The 22,469-nt window shown below is 35.0% G+C and overlaps 1 pseudogene; it reads left to right on the top strand.

Annotated features, from left to right (window-relative positions):
- Nucleotides 1-735: 735 nt before the first annotated feature.
- On the top strand, nucleotides 736-5,021 carry LOC107856672 (annotated as a pseudogene).
- The last annotated feature ends 17,448 nt before the right edge of the window (nucleotides 5,022-22,469 follow it).

The raw sequence follows: 22,469 nt of genomic DNA on the forward strand, positions 1-22,469 counted from the left end.
TGAAAATCAAGATTTTTGGGTGGATTTAACTCTATTTTTCTGAAATTCTTATCATTACTTCACTGCATTAATGCCACTACACTCCATCAAGAACTTATTTCTTCTCTAGCCCGTTAACCCCCACCACCCCTTTTTTTCTTCATTTCTCCCGAGAAGAGCGGCATATATTTCAAGAAGTTGAAAAAAATTAAATATTTTGTCCTTTTTTTTCCACAGTTAACTGGTGAAACAACAAGAAAAGTGAAAGTAGTTGCAGATATTCATCAAAGGAAAGAAGAAATGTCTAGGCACTCTGATGCGTTTATTGCTTTACCAAGTTGGTATAAGCACTCACTGCTAGTCCGATTTTGACTGTTTGGGCATACATTCAACATATCTCTTTTCTGTTTTATTCTTATGTGAGTTCAAATAGTCTTATCTTAGCTTAGCATTCCTCATATATCCACAATAACTATTAAGATAACTAACATCTAATATGCATTAGTTATGTCTTGGAAAAATAGTTTTCTCCCTCGAGAGACGGAGCTAGGATTTGAAGATTATAAGTTTGAGAGTTTAGTCTTATGAGTTATTGAGTTTAAAATTAATAATTTGTGAACATGTTAAATGAATTTCTTAAAACAAATACAAGGTTTGAGCCAAAACTACTAAGTTCTGTTGATCCCATGTCCCATGATGCCTATTGGCTCCCTCATATTGCAATTCTAGTATTTTTTTTGTCAAGTGAAGGTCACAATGTTGGTTGGATTGTCCAAAAATATTGCTGCACCATGTATGATTCAAGATATAGTGAAGTTAGTCAGAAATGAGAGATTGTCTAGTAACTTTGTAGATCATAAGTTTTAAGAACTTGAGATAGCCCAAGACGGCAAACTTTCAGTTAAGGAGTTACAACCTGTTATTGCTGATATTGGTGTTGCTCTTGGTTTACGTACTCAAGGTTCTTATCCTGAGTCTGATCATATCTACTTTGAGGTACTTTCATTTCTCATTGTAAAATCTATTTTCCATGGTCAAGTTGTATTTATTAGTTTAGTGTAAACATCGTATATGAGTAATTCTTTTTTGTATTTGGTCATGCTTTGGTTGGTTTCTTTGGTAAAGTTATAATCTTTGCATTTATCGCTAAAATATCATTTTTTATACAAGTACCGATCGAGAGGAATATGGGATTGATGGAAGTACAAAGGTAAAACTTATATCCTAAATCGGCCGGTCAATTTGCCCGCAAATCAACTATTTGTGTGTCTATTTCTATTACTTGTCAGTAAAATAAATGTATGAGTAACTTTTTCCATCAAAACTTAAATAAATAAGAAGAAATTAACTAACTGATTTAGTCACAACTGAATTTTGAACCTTGATCTCACGTGATTTTTATCCATTTTATTGATACTAGCACATATTTTTAAACTAATCGACACTTTTTTTTGGTTAATTATGAGTAAAAAAATTGAAATTGTAAATACAAATAGGAAAAGTGGTACTGGCATGGGACCGTAAGAGGACAGATGTTTAATGAATACAGTGTTCTAGTTGGGACAGCAACTTATCTGTACTTTTATGTCTCTACTGATCATTTATTTTCTTTGTTTTTTATTCTAAGGGTTCAACTTTTCATCGTTTTCATGTGATCCCATTTGTTTGACTATCAAGTTTCAAAGTAACTATATGAATTTGGTTCCATTTGAATTTAAGTATTTTTAAAATTGGATATACATTATGTCTTACGACAAATATGTGGAATATACTACAGAAGAACAGTAACTAGTTTTTGTAATAGTAACAGTAACTAGGACCTTGGCATTCAAGTTGTTTTGTCTTTGATAGTGATAGAGATTTCCTAGAAATGTTCTATTTTTTTTACTTTGTTTTCAGAATCTGCTGAAAATGATGAGATAAATAGACATAATTTAATTGATTCTAATGTCTTTTACACTGTTATCATATAAAAGTTAAAATTTTCTCTAAATCCAGAATTATTTCTGTTACCCTTTTAATTAGTGAACTTGTTGTGACATAGGTTCTTCAAGAATTCGCACATAGAAAGCAAGATAAAGTAAGCAAGACTGAATTTAAAGAGGTTTTTTCAGATAATTTACTAGGCATGGTTGCTGGTCTAAAGAGAGATCCAATTTTACTTCTTTGTATGGATGGCGAAGATCTTCTTGAGTTCATTAAAAGTCCTACATTTGAACTAGAGATGCTTTCCCTGTACTTTGAGTTAGAATTGCCTGATAGATCCCTTAAAGATTACATCATCAAGACTTTTGAGAAGCTTACGATTGATCAAGGGAAGCCTCCTGCATCAGACTCATGGGTAGTTCATTTATTCTTTTTAGCGGCTTACATTCAGTCTAACTATAATAATTTTACACTATTAGATCACATAAATTTGGTAACTTGTAAAACGTGATAAATTTCATAGTTACAAGTAAAAAATTTTAAACTCGGTGTGTATGGACGCTAAGGTCGTATATACCTGTGATTGCTCACCGATTCATAAATTTGTTGGTTACTAGCCCTTATAACTTCTTTGTTACATATTTCTTAATGACGAGTTCTTTAATTTATAAATTACTAGAGCATATTACTTTGTTATTATCTTATGTTTGTAGGTTATGAGTAATGTTGTAGAGCCAGTTGTTGAATCCTACATTGCAGCATCTAATGAACAACCTATTACATAAGAGACATTTTTGGATGAATTTAAGAAAGTTATGGAGAGTGTTGCTCAACGTCTCAAGGAGCAGCCAGTGATTGTTGCTCACAGCGAGAACACATTTGATTGAAGTGGAATTAAAAGACTATTTTCTAACAAGTTTAAATTAGATAAGGTATGTACATATCATCCATGAAGTTCTTTTCTGGACCTAATAATATTTAGTAACATATCTTACTACAAGAAATGAAACTTCCATAGGGACTAAAGTCATACAAGAAGTGGAAAAAATCCCAAAAAGACTTTTCTTAGTGGCCTAAGGGTCATCATATTCTTGTAGTCAGTTATCCATTCTTTTAACTTGCTGTTTCTTTTCTGAGTAGTACTTAACCTTTGTTGTTTATCTATGGTGCAGACGCTGGATTCTGCCTTAAATATTATACCTAGAGATAAGCAGGGGAAGATCTCAAAGGAATACCTATGAGTTGCACTCGATGTTCTTTCACCATCAGCTGGCTTACCTCCCGTTGGTGTTGTTGATCAAGTATTTGTTAACTAAGGATTAACTTATATACACTGAAAAAATCTCTTTAAATATTTGAGACCTCTCTGGGTTGTTGAGTTCTGCATTCTTTGTTGTACCAGAGTGGTTCTTTGGAAAAATTAGATAGCCTGACAAGGGAATATAGCCTTTGAAGTTGACATCTGGGAAGTTACAATGTGATTGTATGGGATGCCTGTCACTGATGTGAGTTGTGATCTAGGTTGTGTTTTGAAAATTTTGGTGTTTTTTAACTCTTTGTGATGTTGTGTGAAATTATAAGTGGAGAGTGACACACCATGTATTGATGCATGGTTGCTTTCCCTTAGTTTTATAGAATTGTTTAAATGTTGAAGTAGCTTTGGAGATTGAATTGAAGGTATAGGATGGTGATGTTAAGAAAGTATGCCGGAGCTTTACATGTTGGTGTTGTTTGCACTGTATTCTTTAGTGTGATCTTTTGACATTCTTATAAATCTGAACCTTATTAATAATGTTGGCATCTGGGTTAAGAATGAATTCATCACATTGTTATATGCTAAACTTAAGGAACTGGTGTGATAATGTTATGGTTTTTTGCATTTTGTGGATGCGAAGTAGGGTATATGTTTAAAGTTTGAGTAGTGTGCAAGGAGATACAATTATTGAGGTACAGGATAACAATATATTGAGGGACCAAAATTGATCTCCATCCAAAATTTCCATGAACGATTGATACTCATGCTTGAACACCAAAATCTAATGCAAGGCTGCTGCAATACCACTTGTAATGAACTTGATCACAAACCTCCATTAGTATTGGATGGATACTAACAGCAGTAGATAACTTAGGACACATAGGGACATTATTAGGTTATCCAAAAAAAAGCATTAGTACATTTCTATCATTACTCTGCATATGGAAATAGAGACATAATGCCACGAATAGTTAATAGTCAACAAAAGAGTTTGATAATTATAGAGTTATTATAAACTTTGGAGAGTTTTCCATATTGACTTGGAAAAATCCTAAACCAGTTCTCTATATTCTTCAAATCCCCTAAGGTTCCTCGACCTACAACATATCTATACTTTTCATTCAACTTCTACACCATAAAATTGGCACAATTAGGTGATATCTTATTACTAGGAAAATGGAACTTTACATTTATGGGGATGTTACTAAGAATGAGTTCACCAATTTTATTTGGATATGCAAGAAAGAATTCCACAGCAAGGCCATTGTTAAGTTCATTTGTGGCTTGGATAATGTCTTCTGGACAACCAACTCTACTAAAAAATTTAGACATAATAAGACCACATCTTTTGCCTCTTTTAGCTGATAAAACATAGTCTTTAACACTTGCTTTGATTGGATTCTTATCAGTGTCAAGTATTATTTCGTTACTACTCAAGTATTGGATTCCATGACTCTACGTACATACACAATTACATATGCATACTCTATCTATTTCAATTTATATGGTGATGTTTGATTGGTCATGATAAATTCTTTAAGAACAAATTAAAAAATTAATTTGTCACATATAATTAAATATAAAGTAAGTAATCTAGTAATAAATCTCTATAATGTCACCTCATTATAACGACATTTCACCGTAGAGGCTTGATTTTCTTTAGAACTTTGCAAAATTTTCCCACATGGTGTTAAAGCATGATATTCACTATAACTTATTGTTTATAATAAGGATTGAAAGTTTATCAATGATTTTTATACTTTACATTTTTATGTAGCCAAGTTATGTGGCTACTGGATCCATTTCGCCCATGGATGCAAGGAGATCACGTGATGATAGTGATCCGAATGACATTCTTTGATTTTGTTGCATTTGTCTTGGAGATTCAATTATGATGATATAACTGTGTGATTGGAGTGAATCTTAGAATATTGAAGGTTTTGAGTTTAAATTTGATTTTGGAGTTTGAAGATACTAGTTAGTGTTGAAAATTTTAAGTTTGAAGATGCTAATGTTGAACCGTTAATTTTGAAGTTTAATATTCAATGTATTTTTGATATGCTTGTCAATTACAATGTTTAATTACTCATGTTGTATTAATGATATATGAATTGAACAATTAGATCATAGGTTATGCCTAAAGAAACAATTAAATTTGAGTTAAAATTAGAATCAATAATTAGTTACTGAAAATTGATGGGCCCTACTAAATATTTAAAAAAGAATTGCGGAGGTTTTAAACCCTCATAATTTTTAAATAAAAATTTATTATAAAAATAATTAAATTTAGAATAATGGGGGGCCAACCTCTGCAAAATAACCCTCACAAATTAATTATGGGGGTCAAAAAAAATTGTTGCAACTTGTTTGTGATGGCTCGTATTGTGGGGTTTTTGGGAACCGTCGGAATTATATTTTGCGAGGATTTTAAACACCCGTAAACCTTAAAATTAACCCCCACAATTTGATCCATTTTTTGTGGTAACAGACTTTTATTATATGTTGATCATAAAGTGAATAGTGTTGACTCATCTAGATTAATGTGCCTACCCTACATTTGGTAAATTTGTGGACTGATTAGTTGGGTTACCCTGATAGACTATGATATTTTATTGTGTTGGATATAGAACCTTTGGAAAAACCTTGGGTAGTTGGGGTGGTAGTTTTCACATGCTTATTTAGTAGACATGGTTTTGTACTCAGCCCTGTTTGTCTTTCTTTTTTCTTATTTTTTCTGCTCTTTGTGTAATTATTAGTTGGAGATGTAGATTGAATATTGCATTACTACTGTATTGGCATTGTAAAGATCGAGGTAGTGGCTGACGGACCTTCAGGACTTCTCGAATCTCTCTAATTTTATCTGAAGAGTTTATCACATTTAAGATATTTTAGATGATTACTTATACACTTAATCTATTTTAGAGACGTGTATTAGTGTAAATTGACCTGGGATGTATCTTGAGACTTGCGTCTCGTGTATGTGTGTATATATATATATATATGATTAGTCTACTCTTTTTACTTTTATTTCTTCTTTCTTAAATTAATTTCCTTGGGATGAGTTAGGATTACTTTTCTAAAGAGTGTGACAAGTATCATCACGTGCCTATTATTGAGTCATGAAAAATTGATATCAGATTTACGTTTATTGGTCTCATTAGTACAAACTGAGTCTAGTAAAGTCAGATTGGTATGGAGATGTTCATTATCTATCTTCCATAGGTTACATAACTTTAGGAGAATTCCACTTTTTAATTCTATTTTGTGCATTTGTAAATTTGTGTTACTCAAAGATTTCTTATTCACTCTCTCACAGATTGTGAGCATGCATTCTTTCGTGGATACAGATTCAGAGATTATTCCTTTAGTGTGCGATAGGAATAGGGTTTAAGGCAGTGGTCAGATCGGGATGTCCAAACCAAGCAGAGGTCAGGTTAGAGTTATCTCTTCAAGTTCTAGAGCTACCAGTGGTGGTAGGTCTAGTGAGTTAGAGGGGATGAGGCCAGTGTAGACACCATTTGTAGTCTTAACTATGCTTGAGGGTTGTTTGGTAAGAGTGTTGAGATTTTTTCATAAGGTGACTCCTATTTTGATTTGGTATGCTCCTTTGGGGCTTCAGAACCAGATGCTCACGTGACTACTACTTATTCTCCTAGTGTTGATATGATATTACCAGGGTTTGTTCCACATTCGATGACCCTACCTTTATGACTATAGAAAGATAGAGCATGTATGTTGAGTTTATAAGGACAGATACTTATTGATCTGATGTAGATCCCAAGGTTGGGGCTTATAGATTCTTGTTTATTTATCGTGAGAAGTTGTATAGATTGGGCTTAGTGGATTTGAATAGAGTAGAATTCACTGCCTTTCATTTTTATTAGCCAGCTAGATAATGGTGGAGGACTCATTTAAAGAGTAAACCAATAAGTCACCTCATCTTGTATGGGATCAGCTTGCTTAAGTACTTTTAGAGGAGTTTGTGTAAAGGCATGAGAGGCTTGCGAGCAGAGGGCTCAGGGATTTGACGATCATAGTGATATGCAGGATGAAGGTTAGGATGCTCAAGGTAATTCTTGGAAAGGGTTAGATCAGAGTAGTCGTTCAGGTTCCTCCAACCCATCTTAACTGGTTCCTATTTTCTTGGGCTAGTTTTTCATCTGGAGGCCTTGGATATTATAGAAGGCCTTGGATATTATAGAAAGAATTCCAACAACTTAGATAGAGAGATATTTCACCAGTTACTCTAGGAGATAACAGATCCCGGTATCATTCTCTACAGGATAGAGTCAAGAAAGGAGCTTCTAGGTCAATATTCGTAGCTATGGTTCTTGGTGGATCTTTGTTATGCCTTAGTGGTATTTGAAAATGGTTCTACATTTTCCTGGGTGTTTATTTACTCGACACAAAGTCTGGATATGATTCATGAATTTTTGCTGGAGTTGTTGACAATTATTGCCTGTAGATGTTTCCTTAGTGTTAGATCAGGTGTATCAATCTTATTTTGGAATCGCTCAGAGTAAACTATTGTTGTTTTTTTTTAAATTATTGGGTAATATGGATCTTGGTATTTTGAGTATAGTGTCCTTGATGGTTATGTTGTGGAATTGTGGTGGATCCATTCTAGATTTTGGTATAATTTCAAATTCTAGAATGGATTGGCCTTATGGTTTTGGCGTTTCAGATTGTAGCATGCCTACTGATACTTATTAGTGGTGGACCTGGTGGTATCCTAGACTTGTGGTGTAGTTTATTCTAAAGGATTGGTAGTAAAAAATTCTAGTTGGATAAGGGAAGATTTCAGGCATTCGGGCTTTGTGATTTGTTACTCCCTTAATATTTGGCCCTTAGTTACATGAATACCATTTGGTATTAAGACACTCGGTCAGATAAGAAAGATTCTAGCTCATGAGAATTTTTGCTTTTGATTTGGAAAGATTTTTAAATAGATATGGGAACCTAGTTTGTAGTGTTTGTTACTCTTGTAGTTAAGCGGCTTGGTGAAATATTTTTCTCATAACTTTTGATTAGAGTGTGTGTTATTCTTCATGGACTTATGTTATACCTTGAATAGGAATAACTTTTGATTAGAGTATGTTGAATAGGAATTTAGCAGATCTAAGTTATACCTTATTAGTCCACAATGCTTGTGTTAAGGAATATTGAATGGGAAGAGAGTTAAGGAAAAAAAATAAGAATTCTTGTACTTAAGGAAAATTTGTTATGTTTAGAGTTTTTGGGAAAGAGATAAAAATTTGATATCCCGTTAGTGTGGTTCATTAGTAATTATGCAGAGTCTAGCGGTGGTTCCTCCCAAGTTTTATTTATGATTGGAGCGCTTGTTGGTGAGATATAGTGGTTGTTGCACTTCTTCTATTGATTGATTGTCCCTGATATGGCGGGTTGCTTATGATATATAGACATCCAATTACTAAGGACTTTGGGTTGTTTGATGGTTTTAAGCTATTGAGGGTTGTGTGCATTATTACGATGGATTGCTTGAGTATTTGGTGTCTTTTATAGATTTCATGTCTATGGTATATAGATTTTTATGTTATTTCTCGTTCTCCTTAAGGGTTAAACAAAGCTGTTTTTTTAGTCCAATCTGGACTTCAATGGGGTGCTCGGGATTTGTTCGGAGTCCGATACATGCAAACAAACTATGAAACCATACTAAATTCGGCATTTCGGAAGGGATGGCGATGTCATATTTTTTAAAAAATATCATTTTTATAAAGTTGACCCCCGAAATTTGAAATCACAATTTTCCAAACCGAGGGTCAAAATGAGATTTAAAAGCCGTAAAATCATACAAAAAATGCTAACACCCTAAAATCGACATTTTGAATCTGCTGGTGAAGTTGGATTATCTATCCGAGGTCATTTCGATCAAATGTGGGTCCCACACCCATATTTAAAATTTTTCAACTTTCCGATCAATAGGTCGAAATGAGCTCAGGTTCACTGGGACCCAAACCAAAGGTCTACCAAGCCTAAATTCGATATTCCGGAGTTGTTGGCATAGTCCGTTCGGCAATCCATCACACAGATCAAAAGATATGCCCATAGGTCTAAAATACGGCCCTCGAAGCCATCAAAAACCACAATATCACACAAAGGATATCAAAATGCATTGAAAATAATGTCAATCACTCCTACACCCCAGAAATATCATAATGCAACTAAGGGGAGGGGTAAAACAATTAAATAACACAAAATTACAAATTTCATATATTTCATCAAATTTTTAAGTCGTTATATCATCTACCACTAAAAATCTAGTTTGACCTAGAACTAAGACAAAAAAATATCTGAATCAACGAAGAGCTGAGGAAAGAACTACGCATATCAGATTCAACCTCCCAAGTAGCCTCATCTACAGGTCGATATCGCCACTAAACCTTAACCACAGGGATAACTCTAGAGTGCAACCTCCTAACATCCCTAGCCAAAATGGAAACCATCTTAACAAAGGATAACTATTCATCAAATAGAACCGAATCCCAACGAATTGCGTGAGACTCATTAAGAATATAGCGGCGAAGCATAGAAATATGAAAAACTGGATGAATAGCTGATAGATCAGGGGGTAAAGCCAACTTATAAGTCACATCACCAACAGTACGAAGGATCTCAAATGGACCAATATACCTGGGGCTAAGCTTACCCTTCTTCCCAAACCTTATTACACCCTTCATGGGTAAAACTCGAAGGAAAACACGATCACCAACACCAAATCTCAAGGCAAGGAGTCTGCGATCAGCACAACACTTTTTCCTACTCTGGGCCGCTCTAATTCTATCCTTAATGACCCAAACTCTATCTAAAGACTCACGAAGTAAGTCCATACCTCGAGGTCTAACCTATGAAATATCAAACCAACCCACTGGAGAGTGACAATGCCTACCATAAAATACCTCAAAAGGAGCCATATCAATAATGGAATGGTGGTTATGATTATATGCAAACTCTGCTAGAGCCAAATGTTGCTCCCACTGGCCACCAAAATCCATCACATAGGCGTGGAGCATATCCTCCAAAACCTAGATAGTTCGCTCTGACTGGCCATTAGTCTAGGGGTGAAATGTTGTGCTAAGATCAAATTAAGTACCCAACTCATCCTGAAAAGTTTTCCAAAAGTGAGACGCAAAACTAGGACCTCGATCTCAAATAATAGACACCGTCACACCATGAAGATGGACAATCTCACGAATGTAGATATAGGCCAATCTCTCGACACTGAATGAGACCTGAACCGAAATAAAATAAACTGACTTAGTCAATCGATCCACGATGGCCCAAACACTGTCAGAATCATGAAATGTACGAGGCAAACTAGTTACAAAGTCTATAGTGATTCATTCCCACTTCCACTCGGGAATGGGTAACCTCTGAAGCAATCCACCAGGTCTCATATACTTGGCCTTCACCTGCTGCCAACATAGGCAATGAGCCATAAAATTTGCTATATCTCACCTCATACCACCCCACCAGTAGTGTTGACTCAAATCATACTACATCTTAGTCACACTTGAATTGATAGAATATCTGGAACAATGGTCCTCCTCCAAGATTAACCTAATCTAATCACCCACTCTCGGCACACAAACTTAGTCCCCAATCCTCAAAACTCTACCTGAATCAAGTGAGGCTTCCTTAGCATTCCCACTCAATATCTTATCTCGAATCAACCTCAATCGAACATCATCAAATTGATGAGATCGAATCTACTCCATCAAAGAAAATCTAGCCTCCACAAATGTCAAAACACGCCCAGGCATCAAAATATCAAGTCTAACCATCTGGTTAGCTAAAGACTGAACTTCTAAGGCCAAAGGCTTATCCTAGGTCAAAAGATGCGCCAATCTACCCATGCTAGTCAACTTTTGGCTCAAGGCATCCACAATTAAATAAGGCTTACCCGGATGATAGAGAATAGTCCAGTCATAATCCTTAAGCAACTCAAGCCAAAAATGTTGCCGCATATTAAGATATCGCTGGGTAAAGAAGTACTGAAGGCTATAATGATCTGAGAGGATCTCACAATAGACTCCATATAAGTAGTGCCTCCACAACTTCAAGGCAAACAACACTATGCACAACTCCAAATCATGCATAGGATAATTTCTCTCATGAGGCTTCAACTAATGAGAATACCCAATCACTTTGCGCTCTTACACCAAATAACCCAACACTTAAAGTATCACAAAAGATGGTAAAACCCATACCCTCCTTGGGCAAAGTCAAAATAGGAGCTGAAGTTAATAAATCCTATAGCTTTTGAAAGCTCGCCTCACAACCATTAGACCACTGAAAAGAAATCTTCTTCTGGGTCAACCTGGTCAATAGAGTTGCAATGGATGAAAAACCCTCAACAAAACACCGATAATAACCTCCCAAGCAAATAAAACTCTGAATCTCGGTGGGCAAAGTAGGTCTAGCCTAATCACAAACTGTGATAATCTTGGCTGGATCAACCATAATACCTTCCTTAGTCACCCCATGATCTAAGAAAGAAATAGACTCCCACCAAAACTCGCACTTAGAGAACTTAGAATACAACTTCTGATCCCTCAATCTCTAAAGTACAATCCACAAATGCTCCCCATGCTTAATCTAACTCTTAGATCTCACTCTTGGAATAAACCAAGATATCATCTATAAATACAATAACAAAGGACTCAAGATACTATTGAAACACCCAATTTATCCACTCTATGAATGTGATAGGGGCATTGGTCAACCTAATAGACATGTCCAATAACTCATAATGACCATTTTGAGTTTAAAAAGTTCTCTTCAAAATATCCAAAGCTCTAATCCTCAACTGGTGATAATCAGACCTCAAATCAATCTTTGGAAACACCGCAACACTCTAAAGCTGATCAAACAAAGCATTGATGTGAGGAAAAGGATACTTATTCTTAACCATCACCTTATTCAATTATCTATAGTAAATATACATCCGCATAGACCCATTCTTTTTCTTCACAAACAAGATAGGCATACCCAAGGTGAAACACTAGGTCAGATAAATCCCTTATAAAACTACTCTTACAACTGATCCTTCAGTTGTTTCAACTCTCTTGGGTCCATCTTATAAGAAGGAATCAAAATGGGCTTGGTGCCTGGCTTAGCACCAATATCAAATCAATATCTTAATCTGGAGGCATGCCAGGTAAGTCTGTAGGTAACACATCTATAAACTTACGGATAACACGTACAAGATTTAAGGAAGGATGCGAAACAACACTGGTGTCACGAATATGAGCCAAGTAAAATATGCATCTCCTCTAGACCAATATATGAGCCTGGACATAAGATATAATCCTCTTAGGATCCAAATACAATGCACCCTTCCAAGCTATCCTTGGCACACCAGTCAAAGAAAAAGTCACAGTCTTAGCAAAATAATCTAAGACAACATGATAAGGAGCCAACCAATCGTTATGCAAAATAACATCAAAATCGACCATATCTAACATAAGCAAGTCTACCAAAGTCTCACACCTGGCAAAAGTCACAGCATGAGATCGATGCACCCGATTCACCACTAAAGAATCTCCTACTGAGGTAGATACACGAATAGGCATAAAAAGAGGCTCACTAACATAATCAAAACCCAAAGCAAAATATGTAACCACATAGGAGAAAGTTGACCCGAGATTAAATAATAAAGATGCAGGTCTAAAATAAATAGGGATGATACTTGTAATCACAGTATCAGAAGCCTCTGCCTCAAGTCTGGATGGTATAGCATAACACTGACAACAACCATCAATTGCCTAGGTAGCCCTACGACCACTACCACAGGCTCTACTATCTTTACCTCTCGCACCACTGGTAGAACTTCTACCTTTCATATCTAAAATATGAGTAGCCCAAATCACCAAATAGGAATAGTCCCCATTCACATAGACAATCTCATCACACATATAATAATCTCTATAAATAGCCTCAACAGAAGAAAGTACAACTGGGCCCGAATGGCCACCCTAAACTGCTGAACTAGAAGATCTGCCACCTAAACTCTGTAAAGCCGCCACTGGCCTACCATGGTATCTACGAGAACTTATAAAATTGCTACCTCGAGAGGTTAGACTCCTGAACTCACCAAAACATCACTCCTTCTTTGCACCTCCCTGAGATACATTAAGAATACCCTCTATCATCTTAGCATGATCCACAATACTCTAAAAAGAAGCCCCCAAATAGAACTATCTAAGACAAAGCCAGCTAAAGAGAAACATCCAAACCCTTTATGAACTTCTGAATCTTCTCATACTCGATAGAAATGATATCATAGAAATATCTAAACAAGGTATGGAAGTGTGCCTCATACTCAACAATAGTCATAAAGCCCTGCTCTAAATGATCAAATTCGTCTTGCATATGGTCTCTCAAAGTAAAAGGCACAAATCTCTCTATAAAAGCCTCAAAAAACTAATCCCAGGTCATCTCAGGAGATTCACGGGATCTACAACTGACAAGTGACCTCCACTAATCTCTCTCTGTATCTCTCAACTGATAAGATATATTATAAGCTATACCATCCATGCAGAATGAGTGAAACACAACTCAGAACACAAGGTATGAGAGAACTTCACATGATAAAAAATAAAAGAAGGAGAGTTTCATAAAGACGTCTTATAGCCTCTCTAAGATAGATACAAATGACTACTTACCAATCTGTGTGACTCTTTTAGACATCCTATTCTTACACCATTAAGACCAATGAAACCTGGCTATTCTGATACTAGTTTGTCACAACCAAAAAATGAGGATCATGATGGCACTTATCATAAGCCTATCACCCAAACTAATATAAAAGAGAAAAAGACAGAAACATCCCAAGGTAAGGCTTCTAGAATGAAGACGAACCATATAAGTAATCATAATAATGCAAAAAAAACTTATCCAAAGTACCAATCATGCCCAAAACCAGGTGTCAATAGTGTAAGAACTACTAATACAATTCAGGAGTCAAATACATTAGAAAAATAATCACAAAGAAATAATATATGTCTCTAAATACTAATAAAGACATAACTACTATAGAAAGATAGAGGTGAACATCGGATGCATATATGTCCAACCGCTACCTTAGAAGCTCCAACAATTGCCTAAGTCAAGTAAGCTGAGGCACACTCGAGCTAGGACCTGCACCGAAAGGGCGCAGTAGACATGAGTACGGTCTACTTGTACTCAGTAGATATCATAGGCCGACCAACCAACTACATGATATATTTCCACAACCAACTACATGATATATTTCTACAACCAACTACAATGATATATTTCCACAATCAAGTGAACAAATATCCACTCATTACTTTTGTTTCATCCATGAATTTCCATATGTCTCATATGCCAATAAAGTATAAATATAATCACAATACGCAATGGTAACACATTAAGAATTTTAACAACACAATACAATTAATGTCACATAGGACCCCACACGGTCACACATATTACATAATATCTCAATTTCGATAATTACATCACATATAGGCCCCTACACAGTCACAACTCATAGATAATTATTTTTTAGGATTAGTTCCCACCCTTAACATGCATTTTGTACCATCATTTATTGTCCAACCCAGTCTGAAAGAGTAAAGCCATAACCTACCTCAAAAGCTGAAAACGGTCCGCTACACTTCGAACCCACGACCTTACTTTCCATGAATGATCTTGAACTCCACTTAAATTCATAATAAAACCAAGAAACAGAAGTTAATCTAGCTATCTAAGCTCCCACAAGCTTCAATTTTAAGTTACCACAATATTTTAGGGTTTAACTCTCAAAAGTCAAGATGAAAAATAAGAAAAATAGGCTAAAAAATTGGTATAAATAGTGTAGATTTTTCTTCACAGCTTTTGCAAAAAAGCTGTTTAGTCCAATTCGAACTTCGATGGGCTGCTCGAAATGCATTCAGAGTTCGATAAATAAAAACGAACTATGCAACCTTACTAAATTCGACGTTCCAAAAGCGATGAAGATATTAGATTTTCAAAAAAATATCATTTTCACAAAGTTGACCCCCGAAATCTGAAATCATAATTTTTCAAACTGAGGATCGAAATGAGATTTAAAAGCCGTAAAATCATACCACACATGCTAACACCCTAAGATCAATATTTTGGTTCTGCTAGCGAAGTCAGATTTTCTATCCGAGGTCGTTTCAGTCAAATGTAGGTCCCACACCCATATTTTCAATTTTCCAATTTTTTGATCAATAGGTCGAAATTAGCTCGGATGCACCGGGACCCGAACCAAAGGTCTACCTAGACCAAATTCAATATTTCGGAGTTATTGTCACAGTGCATTCGGCCATCCATCAGACAACTCAAAACATATTCTCATAAATCTAAAATAAGGCTCTTAAAGCCATCAAAAACCACAATATGGCATTAATGGTATCAAAATGCATCTAAAATCATGTCAATCACTCTCACACCACAAAAATACCATAATGCAACTACGGGGAGGGATAAATCAGTCAAATCACACAAAATTATATATTTCATCAAATTTTTAGATCGTTACAACATTTACACAAGTAGTATATATATTTCCTCAATAGTATGATATCAACATATTATTCAAAATATTTTGATATATAGATTCAGTTATCTATCTTTTGACTACTGCATATGTCATTACACGAGATATATGGATATATACATATATTTGATTGGCTTTCAGCTTCCAAATATGTACTATATACATTACATAAATGATTTTATTACCCCATAATAATACAATTCACATATGCTCAAATAAATTATCGGTTAGTTTATCTTATGTTATTATACCTTCAACAGTATACTATTAGCTTGATCAATCGATCGCATGATATCAGTATATTCAATGTATAATTGGATACATTTAATCAGTTTTAATTTTGACAACATACTACGTACATCACTGCACAAGAGATATCTATACATATATATAAATGTAAGCTTTGAACTACGTACTACGTACATCACTGCATAATATATATTATTTATACCTATGCACACACACACACACTCTATCGACTATCAGGTTCTAAATATGTACTATATACATCACATACAGGAGTATATTACCTCATAATATAATGCAACATATTTCATAATATACTTTGATAAGTTATCGATTAATTTGATTAGCTTACATTAACATAACTTCAACGTACAGTATATTATTACTTCGATTGTTTTAAATCAAGGTATTCAATATGTTTGGATAGATTCTGCTAGTTTTAGACTAAATCATTCATCGATGATATATATATATATCAACCCTTGAATACATATATATACATCATATCCACTTGTAAATTACCTCATAATACATCGTATTCATTATATTATGATGAATTATCGGATATATATGTACGTTACATTATTATAACTCCAATAGCATAGTTTTATTACCTCAACTTTATGATATAGACATATTCATTATACAAAGATTATGTTTAACGTAATTTAACGTATATACAACGAAAAATATATTTATTTTATATATTGAACCATAAGTAAAAGATAAAGATTATGTTTAGCGTAATTTGTTTATTTTATTTAATATATCTCTTAGTTTATTTTTTAGTATAATTTTCTTACAAAATTTATGTTTAATTGATTTTATTATTATTATATAGGTTATCGACTATGTATGATCAGCGTAATTTAAAAAATTATACTATATATGAAAAATATATTTGATTTTACAAATAATAATTAAAATATTTTTTAAATTAAAAAGAGACCACTTGTGGTCGCTTTTATATAAATATTTTAATTTAATTTTTAAAGAAAAGAGACCACAAGTGGTCTCACTGTTTTTAAAAAAAATTTAATCATATAGAGACCACAAGTGGTCAATTTTTTTAAATAATTTTGTTTATTAATTTTCTTTTAAATCCAAAAGCGACCATTTAAAAATTATTTTAATTAAATTTTTTAAATAAAAGAAATAACAAGTGGTCTCTTTTTAAATATTATTTTTAATTTAATTTTTTAAATAAAAGGGACCACAAGTAGTCAGTTTTTGTAAATAATTTTCTTTATTAAATTTTTAAATCAAAAAGCGACCACATGTGGTCTCCTTTTCAAAAACATTTTTAATTTATTTTTTTAAAGAAAAGCGACCACTTGTGGTTACTTTTTAAAAATTATTTTCAATTTAATTTTTTTAATAAAACTGACAACTAGTGGTCAGTTTTTGTGAATAATTTTCTATTTCAGTTTTTTTAAAATCAAAAAGCGATGACAAGTGGTCGCTTTTAAAAAATAATTTTAATTTATTTTTGTATAGAAAAGCGACCATTTGTGGTCGTTTTTCCAAAATATATTTCCTTTTATTTTTTTAATTCAAAACCTATCACTTGTGGTCATTTTTTTGTAAAATAATTTTTAAATTTTTTTTATCAAAAACCGATCAAAGGTGGTCGGTTTTCGTATAGTATTTTAAATTTATTTTTTAATTAAAAGCCACCACTTGTTGTCGCTATTTATCCCTTTTCGGATTTTATTTTAAGGAAAATGGTTTTGACCTTTTGAAACTATTCAAAATAATTTTGAAAAAAACTAACAGAGTTGCCACTTGATTTTTTATCGAAAAAACATCAAGAAAAACTTTAATGGGATTTCAAAGATTTAAAAGCAGAAATAAATCTTCGAAATCACAAAAACTGAGTAAGGGTTCATTTAACACCCTAAGAAGATTTTTACGACACTTAGGAGCATCCGTTTTAAAACGATTCACCAAAAGACTTATTTTTGACTAACTTAAAAAAGGGGTGACTAACTTTGCAAAAAAAGTTGAATTTTATCCATACATCTCAAAAATGACATTTTTATTTATTCAAACGAGAAATAGTCTACTTAGATTAAGGAGAAAGCTATAATTTACCCTGCTTAATTCAATATTAATTTTTGAGAAAAATGATGAAATAATTTGTTTAGTTCACAATTAATTCTTTTGAGAAAGATTATAAAATTAAAGTTAAGAAATATCTACTTGAGTTTTTAAAAAAAGAAACCTATCTAAAATGAATCACACTTTTGAATTTAAAGGAGGCATAAGTTGATTTTCATGGAAAATGATAATTATAAGATTATTTATTATTATTATTTTCATCGAAATGGTCATTTTGTTATAAATAACATCTTTAAAAAATCTTAAGAAAAGTATCACGTTAAAAACATTTTTCATCAACTCTGGGAAGTTAGAATTTACGAGAAAGAAATTAGTTTTTCGAGTTTGAGGAAAGTCGTTTTTTAACGCAAGTAGGCTATTTCTCGTGAACAAGACAAGTGCAATTTTTTGACTAAAGTACGTATTTCTATTCTTCTTTATAGAGACTTGTTTAAGAAAAAGCCAACGGAGCTAATTTAATTCATATTTTCTAGATAGAATAAATTATGTGAGAAAGATTATAAAATAAGAGAGGAATTCGAGACAAATAGAATAGAAACAACGTGGGAAATCACTAGATTAAATTATTGCTAACGTAAATAAATAAGCATAAATTGCAAATTATGAGTGAATAAAAGATTAAACGTTAGAATTGGGCCCCTTTTGGGCCCATCAATGGGCTGCCCAACTTTGGGCTTCCCTTTTATGGACTTTATGTCCATTCTCTTGTATGTATATAAGTTGTCTATTATGACCATTTTCCCCTGAGTTTTTTAGTGTATACAGCATCAATATGACCGTATATTGGCCAAATATATATGTATTTTGACCTTCCACCTATATACTAACCTTTTTTTCACATTTTCAGCCATATATCCATTGTGTGCTGCTGTATATCTATGTATACAGCCTTATATTAGCTCACTTTCTTCATGCATTAGTCCATTTTGGACTTGGTACACGGAATGCGAGAGAAGGGAGTCTAAGGGACTCAACGGGGGAGTTCATGCATAGAAAGATAACAATGGATTAGTAGATGATTTATCAAAATAAAGAATATTAAATTGTCTCAACCAACAACAACAACAACAATAAACCCTTTGTATTCCCACATAGTGGGGTCTGAGGGGAGGGGGTTGGTAAGATGTACGCAGTCCATACCACTACTTTAGGAGAAGTAGAACGGTTGTTTCCGATAGACCCCTGGCTCAAGACAAGGAATAATAAACAGATACTTAATAGAGCATGGAACAGGATGTCAAGATAAAAATATGCCACCACAAGGAATAATAAACAAAGAATAGTATACACATTCGTAATAAAGCATACATCTAAGTGTCCTAGCAAGAATAATCCATCTACCAAGTAATGTCTTACCCCAACGACTCAAACTGGCACTAGCCTTCTATCCTAATCCACGCCCTCCAGATCTTCCTATCTAGGGTCATGTCCTGAGTGAGCTGTAACTGCTCCATGTCCCACCTGATCACCTCTCCCCAGTATTTCTTCGGTCTACCCCTACCCCGCCTGAAACTATCCAAAGTAAGCTTCTCATACCTATGAACAAGGGAATCTGTGCCCTTCCTCATCACATGCCCGAACCATCTCAATCGGACTTCCCACATCTTGTCCTCCACCGAAGCCACTCCAACCTTTTCCCGAATAGTCACATTTTGAACTCTATCACCCCTATTAAGACCACACATCCAACGCAACATCCGTATTTTGCGCCACCTTTAATTTTTGAATGTGAGAGTTCTTGACTGGCCAACATTTTGCTCTATATAACATGGCCAGCCGGACTGCCACCCTATAGAATTTGCCTTTAAACTTGGGCGGCATATTCCTATCATACAACACCCCTGAGGCGAGCTTCCACTTTATCCATCCCGCTTCAATACGATGGGAGACATCCTCGTTAATCTCACCATTCCCCTGAATTATAGACACCAGATACTTGAAACTATCTCTTTTACACACCGTCTGGGAATCCAACCTTACTACCATCTCATATTCCTGCCTCACGTCATTAAACTTGTATTCCAAATATTCTGTCTTGCTCTTGCTCTACCTGAACCCTTTACACTTAAGGGTCCATCTTCACGCCTCTAATTTATCATTCACACACACCCCTCCGCGTCTCATCAATCAAAACTACATCATCTGCAAAAAGCATACACCAAGGCACCTCTCCTTGAATACGTCAAGTCAACATATCCATCACCAAAGCAAACAAAAATGGGCTAAGAGTGGAACCCTGATGCAACCCAGTCAAGACAGGGAAATGCTCTTAGTCTCCTCCCGCCATACTGGGCATAAATCCAAACTAGTTTTTTGAGATAGACACTATTCTCCTCAACCTCAACTCGACCACTCTCTCCTAAATCTTCATAGTGTGGCTCAATAAGTTAATACCTCTTTAGTTATTACAACTAGGAATGTCACCTTTATTCTTATAAAGAGGGATCATAGTACTCCATCTCTAAGCCTCGGGCATTTTCACCGACTTAAAAATGTCGTTAAATAATTTAGTTAACCACCTTAAGCCAGCCTCTCTAGATTACTTCCAAAAATCCACAGGGATCTCATCAGGCCCCATCGCCTTACCCCTACGTATCCTGCCAACAAACTCTCTAACCTCTTCTACCTTAAAATGTCTACAATAACTAAAATCACGACACTTCTCTGTGTGCTATAGCTCTCCTAAAACAATAACTCTATCCCCTTCTTTATTCAATAACCTATCGAAGTACGACTACCTTCTCTTCTTAATGTGACCATCATCCACCAATACTCTACCATCCTCCCCCATAATGCATTTCACCTGGTCGAGGTCACGACCATTCCTTTCCCTAGACTTAGCAAGCCTAAACAACCTCTTTTCCCCTCTTTTCTCCTCTAACCCCACATACAAGCTCTCGAACGCTGCCGTCTTAGCTGTCATGACTACTAAATTAGCTTCCTTCCTAGACATTTTTTACTCATCCCTATTAGCCCGCTTCTCATCTTCATCTCTACACTCACCCAACTTAGCATATGCCCCCTTCTTAGTCTCCACTTTCTTCCTAATATCTTTATTTCACCACAAATCCTCCCAATGATGGCCTGCACAGCCCCTGGAAATACTCAACACCTTACTAGCAGTCTCCTTGATGCACCTAGGCACCCTATCCCACATACCATCCACGTCTCTCTATACTCCCACACCCTTATTCCCGCCACCTTCTCCCCTATCTCCCTTGCATTCACCGGCGTAAGGCCATCCCACTAAATTCTAGGTCTACCCTCCTTACCACTTCACTTCTTATCTTTATTAATACCTAAGTCCATCACCAAGAGCCTATTATGGGTCAAAAGATTCTCACTCAAAATGACTTTACAGTTCTTACACAATACCCTATTCCCTTTCCTAAGTAGCAAAAAGTTAATTTGCATCTTGGCTATCGCACTTCAAAAGGTGATCAGATGATCGTCCTTCTTCGAGAAGCTCGAATTCACCACTACTAACCCAAAGGACCTTGTAAAATCTAAAAGAGAAGTTCCCTCCTTATTTGCCTCCCCAAAACCGAAACCTCCATGCATATTGCCAAAGCCTCCCGGTAATGCCCCAATATGCCTATTGAAATCCCCTGCTCTAACAATATTCTTGGAACTAGTCACTCCTCTCACCACCTCATCCAACATCTCCCAAAACCACATCTTCTCCTCCCTATACAAGCCCACTTGCGGTGCATAAACACTACACATAATCAGAGTAGACCCCCCAATGACCAACTTAACAGTTATCAACCTATCGCTGATCCTCTTAACCTCCACTACCTACCCTCTAAGCTCTTCATCTACTAAGATGCCAACTCCGTTCCTACGCCTCTCACTACCAGAGTACCACAGCTTGTAACCATCCATATCCCTAGCCTTAGACCCTCCCCACTTAGTCTTCTTTACACATGCAATATTGATCCTCCTCTTTTTAAGAATCTTTACTAGATCTATAGACTTACCATGCAGAGTACCTATATTCCAAGACCTAACCTACAGCCTATAAACTCTAGCAACCCATCTTCCTTTATCTTCCCTAACGTTAGGCCTAGCCCTCACTCCCCCACCCGTTCTTCCCTTCTCCCCCACCCCCAATACAGGCCCACACCCCAACCTTCTCGGATATGACCCTATTCTACTATCAATGTCGACAGCCACAACTCTCAAAAAAAAATACACAACGATAGTAATCAAGCAACAACAGGAAATAGAAGGAACAAGCATAGTATATAATATATAATAATAAATAAGAAGTCAAATCGACCAATTATAACTAAGTCAAGCAATGAAATAAATCAAAAATATACGATAATAGACAATCCCAACAAATTAAGCGTAAGTCAATATACAAGA

Source organism: Capsicum annuum, chromosome 3 (genome assembly GCF_002878395.1).
Source record: "Capsicum annuum cultivar UCD-10X-F1 chromosome 3, UCD10Xv1.1, whole genome shotgun sequence".
Classification (NCBI taxonomy): domain Eukaryota; kingdom Viridiplantae; phylum Streptophyta; class Magnoliopsida; order Solanales; family Solanaceae; genus Capsicum; species Capsicum annuum.